At 44.5% G+C, this 6715-nt stretch overlaps 1 long non-coding RNA gene across 1 annotated transcript; it reads left to right on the forward strand.

Moving 5' to 3' along the window:
- Nucleotides 1-1470: 1470 nt before the first annotated feature.
- LOC139224787 (uncharacterized) lies at nt 1471-5667 on the forward strand. Its single transcript, XR_011586718.1, has 2 exons — nt 1471-1996; nt 2555-5667. It is a non-coding gene; the product is annotated as an uncharacterized lncRNA (long non-coding RNA).
- The last annotated feature ends 1048 nt before the right edge of the window (nt 5668-6715 follow it).

A 6715-nucleotide genomic window follows, 5' to 3' on the forward strand; every position in this document is an offset into this window, starting at 1 on the left:
CCTCTGAGTTAAGATGAAAATAAGAATGGAAGGAGAATTTAATAGGCGAATAGACGATGGAGGTTGAGGATTATGACATACATACCACCAACAGATAGATAAATAGGATAAGGACTGTGAAGGTCACAACCACAGATAACAAAGAAAGACAAAAAGGAAGTTGATACAGGAGAACATGTGGAAGAGTTGATAAAAAGGGAATAGTCTAGGAGGTTGAAGGCGGGAGAAAGCTAGAAAGTAGAAACCTTGAGAGGATAGTTGACAGAGTAGGGGAAGACGGAGAGTGTCTTACAGACAACACGTGGATAAAGGGGCGTGGATGTACCAGGAGGAACAACGACGGGAATGGACGAAGCTTGCGGTCACGTGGCAAAGAGTGAAGTATCTGAATGAAACCTGACGGAGCATGTAACACGGAATAATTGGTAACTCCAATCACACCTGACACTCACACATGTCTTACCACCCCAATAACTTGGGCTGTCCTCAGTCTTACAAAACACAGATGATACTCTTCAGATAGTAGGACTCTCATGTAGCAGTGACGGATTAGTGATAGGTTCATAGGCAGGTGACTAAGCATCACAAGGTTCACAATGTCAACACGAAACTAGCTGAAGGCTGACACAATTAAGAATCGAATACAAGGACACTTATCATAATCAACCATGACCCTTTCTTACACTATAGCATAGACATAATAAAGACCATGAGGGAAATATCCCACTGCCAAAACACCATTGTAATGCCTGACATGAAGTAGGATGGAAAAAACAGAACCTCCTTCAGTACCTCACAGAAAGTAACATGTATGACTTAAATCCAAAAACGGAACCAGTAACGGAATTGATTTAAACAAGCGATCACATCACCACTTGCGAAGTTGCAAATACTTGCTGAAATAGGCAACTAGCCAAAGCTGGACATACGGTCAGCGACACCAACATAAATTAAACACTGACACCCTTAACGTCATGTTGACAGCCGAGTCACAACCTGGTCAACAATCTGACCTCTATCCTGTGCCTTCTTGAGCACACCAATTCTATGGGGTGAGTGGGAGGAGCTGGAGAGCAAAAGGGGGACAAGGACGACGCAGAAGGAGAAACCAAGACTGTTTTCTTAGGTCATCGGACAATAAGATTGTCCCTGACCGAACTGGCAACCCACATCTCGTGGCAAGGGACGACATATGTACTCATACTCCAGAGGATAGGGAGGTGGACGTGGACACAATCCCTGGTAATGGAAAACAGCCCTCTGCCCCTGTGCCACCAGAACTCATTAACAACAGCTAATGCTATGCTCCTATGTTCACCTGATGGACTGGAAGTGTGTCTCCCCGACGGTGCTACGTTACCATGTAAAGATACAGGAACTGCTCGCGTGGGACAATACCAGGCTAGACCTCTGTTGATACCACACGCCAACACTTCACGGTGTTACCATCCCCTCAGTCCTACTCTGCAACCCCTGGATCTCCCAGCCCCACCCTTACGTCTCCCCACCTGATCTACCTCATGTGGCGTTCTGCATGTTATGTTGAACATCACTGCTGCTACTATTTCTGCCAAATAGGGTGTGGCCGCGGCTGTCAACCTGTTATGTGAGGACATGTACAATACCACATGTACTATTGGCTTTCTTACGCTCACGTATTCTCCTTGATGTCTCTGGAACAGATGACATTCTGTTCCAGAGAAAAGGGGGAAAGATTAGGACAGATTAGAAAAATAAGAAAATTAGAAGAATAATAATTTTTGACAGATTAGACAATATCTTAAGAAAAATAATTTTCTTTGACAGATTAATATATAAAACATTGATTCACAAACAGCAACAGAGACAGCAAAAGGGGGTGGGACATGTAGGAGTGGCTCAAAAGATGAGAAATTGGTAAAGCATCATGCACACATTTGTGAGCAATGTAACATGTACAACGCCAGACCAACGGTGAAACCATATCCTGGACGTTTTCCTCTGGTCACTAAAGCAGGTAAAGAAATAATCATTGATTATACAGACATGATTGAGCCAGTACGAGGGCTCAGATACCTACTTGTGTGTGTAGATGCATATACCGGCTGGCCAGAAGCCTGGCCCACAAAAAACGAGGATAGCAAATCAGTCATAAAGTGCTTAATCAACCACTATATACCAACACATGGATTTCCAGAGAGAGTGAGATCAGACAATGGAACACATTTCAAAAATCAAGATTTGCAAAAGGTGGAGGAGTTGTTGGGATTACAGCACCGATTTGGTACGGTATATCATCCTCAATCACAAGGGAAGGTAGAAAGAATGAATCAAACCCTAAAAAACAAATTGGCAAAAATCTGTGCACAGACAAAAATGAATTGGGTAGATGCGTTACCCTTAGCCTTGATGTCCGTACGCAGTTCAGTGAACCAAAGCACGGGCTTTACCCCGTTTGAGCTACACACCGGAAGTCCATTTCCTGGTCCTCACACCCAGCTCCCAGGAGGACCACACGGGGTTGAGGGATTAACGCATAAAGTGTATTTCTCTGAGTTACAAAGTCTCATTGCAGAATACGCAGACTGCGCTGGCAGCCTACAAGGACACGGACCCAAGGACACCACGCCACAGGCAGAGTGGGTCCTTCTGAAAGTGATCAAACGAAAATGGTCTGAACCTAGGTGGACGGGACCATACCAGGTAATAGAGAGGACGTCACATGCAGTGAGGCTAAAAGGAAAAGGAGATACCTGGTACCATTGGAGCCAGTGTGCAGCTGCGGAGGCTCCTCAAAGATCGCTGAGTGACACCTGTAGGGACCTACAGGTACAACATCATTCATCAACCAGCACCAAAGAAAGCCCACCTTAACGTAGAGGGGCAGAATAATCCCCTGGTGGCAAAAGGGGGAAGGTAGTCTACCCTTCCCCGACGAGAGACAGTACTTGAATAAGTGAGCTGTCTCTCCAACACGTAGCGTGCCAAGCTACCGCCTGTACATCGCCCCACGACATGAGTGATTCAACATTGCAGTTTTTTGTTTGTTGCATGATTATTGTTATTATTGTTTTTTCATGGGCTTTATATCACCTGGGAGCCACAGGCTCTACCATGTTGTAAATTAACTATTGATGTACGCTGCATGGAGTTGAATGACTTACAACAGATGAGAAAGTGGTAATCGCTCCTGAGAGTAAACCTGCTCAGGATACACAGACAGTTCAGTTAAGTCGTTAGAAAGTTTTGCTTGCATTTTCATTTTTTGATGTTTCTTTCTATCTAAACATGTACGGGTCATGGAAAACTTTGGGAGTGCTGTGTGTCCTATCTATAATTTTAGTAGGGCCTATCCTTTGGTGGGTGCCCGAGGGTTCTTTGAATAATATTTCACTGTCCAAACGCAACAACCAGGGCCGGTGTCCAGAGAGCACTCAATCTAATCCCTGTAGTCTCACACACGGCGGTAGTGAGACAACCAGGATATGCTATAATGTTAACGCAACCAATTTTATCCTTACCATCCAATTAAACACGTTGCACCCTGGAGATTACCCAGGAGACCAGTGGGGAGGATATGATTGGTACATTACATCCAGCCTTATGGATAGAACATGGGGCTCCACATTTGGTACCACAGCAAACTGGGCCAACTCTTCCTATGGATGGAACAGTGGCCCATGGAAACAAAGACTTACACAGTTTACGTTACAAGCCGGGCGTATTACCATTGGTTTAGACACCACTCAATACCCACTCGAGACATGCCCATACTCCAGACTAAATTGGGAGCGTGGGTGTTACTATTTAGGTTTATGCGTCAGGAGACCGGCGGCACGAGATGTATGTGATACGTTTGACCTATGCCCCAATAGAACTCGGTTTGATTCACCCAACGTTACAACACAGCATAGTCCCTCACCCCCGGCTGTAGTAGTAGTCAAAGGACGAGACGCGGTGAAGATCACGACTGTAATGGTGTCTAAAGTTGATGACTGGTATAAGGGTACCACTGGAGTCTCAGGCAATACCAATAATTGGCTACTGATGGCTGAACAAGCAGCACAAGCCGCTAAACAAGACTGCGTTGTGTGCTTGGGACCTCGTCCTTTGTTAAAAGTAGTCCCTTCGGCCCTTTCGGGGAATTGCACTATAGACGTCATGAATAATTCATCACCACTCATACAGGACTGTGAGGTTTGGGAGCGGGTGTTCCCTCGTACAACTACCACCAAAGCCAAACCAGTGTTTGATAAATCCGTCGCAATTAGCAATTTTACATGTGTTCACTTTAATGGAACTGGTTACCGTATGGGATCAGTGCCTCACACTTACTGTAGAATGAATATCACCGCCCCGTCTAATTTCAAAGCAGTGACTCGCGCTGATATCTGGTGGTGGTGTGGAGGCCCCATTCTGTATGACTTTTCAGTTGCTCGCAATATTTCCGCAACATGTGCTGTTGTATCCCTCATCCTTCCGGTGCGGATCTTCCCTATGTCAGCTAACACACTGTTTAATGAAGTCCTAGAGACGGCCTCATCCTCGTCCCCGACGAAGATCAGGACTAAACGCAGTATGGCATGGATGGACCAAGCCGACACCACTTATATCGATGCCATAGGGGTCCCCAGAGGTGTGCCTGATGAATACAAATTGTCGGACCAAGTTGCGGCCGGTTTTGAATCTATCCTCTGTTGGTGGTGTACTACAAACAAAAATGTTGATAGGATAAATTACGTGCATTATAACGTACAAAGACTAGGCAATTGGACCCAGGAAGGCTTTGCTGCCGTCCATGAACAATTAAAAGCGACATCTTTAATGGCGTTTCAAACTAGAATAGCTGTGGACATGTTATTGGCTGAAAAGGGGGGTGTATGTTCCATATTTGGCGACGCCTGTTGCACGTTCATCCCCAACAATACTGACACTGGTGGTAGGTTGTCCAAAGCCCTGGACGGGCTGCGTACGCTCAACAAAAAGATGAAAGAGCACTCGGGCGTCGACACTTCCATGTGGGATCAATGGATGGATGTCTTTGGTAAATATAAGTACTTGGTTTCCTCTGTCTTGCTGTCGATCGCAGTGTTTGCGGCACTCCTTACGTTATGCGGCTGTTGTTGTATCCCTTGTATCCGGACGTTAGTTAATCGTATCATCACGAGAGCAATAGGAGGTGCGGATCCAACAACTATGATGCCTTTGCTCGCTCTTCCCCACAAGCCCGACGATTCCGATGTTTCGGACCTGCAGCCCTCCCAAATTGAGTGATGTTTTGACTTCTTCTGTTGCACACTGTTTTCTTTTCTTTATATGTATTCCTATTTGATGTGATCTCGTAATCGAGATCAAAAGGGGGAATTGTGGGATCGGTATACCACCATATATGGAAAACATAGTGTGATATTTGTGTAATAATCATGTCTACTTAATCAGCTCCTTATCAAGGCACATGCACATAGTGTGCAGAATAAGGACAGGAAGTACTGTGTGTGACGGTTAGACCTTGACTGTTAGACCTTGAAACCGACAAACCAGCAGAAACAGGAACAGATTGACTGTATAAAAAGCGCACACACAGAGACACGAGCTGAGATCTTTTGGGTTCACTTGGTGTGTGATTGCTGTATTTGATCTCCTCTTTCTGCAGAAAGAATACTGATTAAACTTGTGCTTGTTCAACTACTTTCCGTGCCTACTTCACCCTATCAAAAGAATCCAGGAATGCGAGTAAATCTCGATTCCAACAATATAGAATGTGATAACATTGCTAAAAGCTAATGATTAAAAAATGTCACATCTCAAAATGAAAACCCCTGAAAATTGCTAGCTTAGAAATGGCTGACAAGAGATGACTTTTCAACATTGGGCTTTTATTGAAGCTGATTAAAAACATATGGCAATATAACATTTACCATTATAACACAGAATTTATTAAACTACTGCATTAAACACATTCAGCAGAGCAGCTAACAAATTTCATGTAAAATATAATCCATAAGAACAATTAATGACATTCAACATCTTGTAAACAATCAGGAGAACACACATTGCACATCACACTTTATGTACCTTTATGTCAATCAGTCTTACATAACCTGTGGTAATGTTCAATGAACACAAAGACAACAAACAACAAACCTCAAACTTCAAAACAGAGACACCTGGACTGATATACAGTTGTGCTCATAAGTTTACATACCCTGGCAAAATTTGTGAAATAGTCACACAGACTGAGTGACCTGACTGAGCGACTGACCTGAATGACCTGATTGACATCAGTAGAACACACATTGTGTAGCGGTTGTGTACTCTCTCTCTTGCGTTGTGTGTAGAATCAAAGTCAGATCCGTTCACTCTTTGGCATTAATCCGCCGTTTATTCACAGGAGCAGGGCTGGTAAAATATATTGATGTTTGGACTCTCACAGCTACCCTCGTGGTAACAAGCTCCAGAAAATACACGTAGACAGGATACAGCAGAGTGAGAACGTAATGTTGCCATCGTAATGACCATAATTGGTCCTTTGAGCCGGATGTGCAATATCTGGACGCCTGAGGAAGCCCTGGAAGCCTGAGAGGACAAAATCAGTGCATGGTCAGACTACGGTCTGTATTGGTCATCCTTTTCTGGGACCACGATGGCTGACAGGGCTCTCTGAGGGTGCCCGGTGAAGCACATCCACTTCGATGGGGAGTACAGAGACGCATAAAGACACAGCACATGGAATATT

Source organism: Pempheris klunzingeri, unplaced genomic scaffold, assembly GCF_042242105.1.
Source record: "Pempheris klunzingeri isolate RE-2024b unplaced genomic scaffold, fPemKlu1.hap1 Scaffold_55, whole genome shotgun sequence".
Lineage (NCBI taxonomy): Eukaryota > Metazoa > Chordata > Actinopteri > Acropomatiformes > Pempheridae > Pempheris > Pempheris klunzingeri.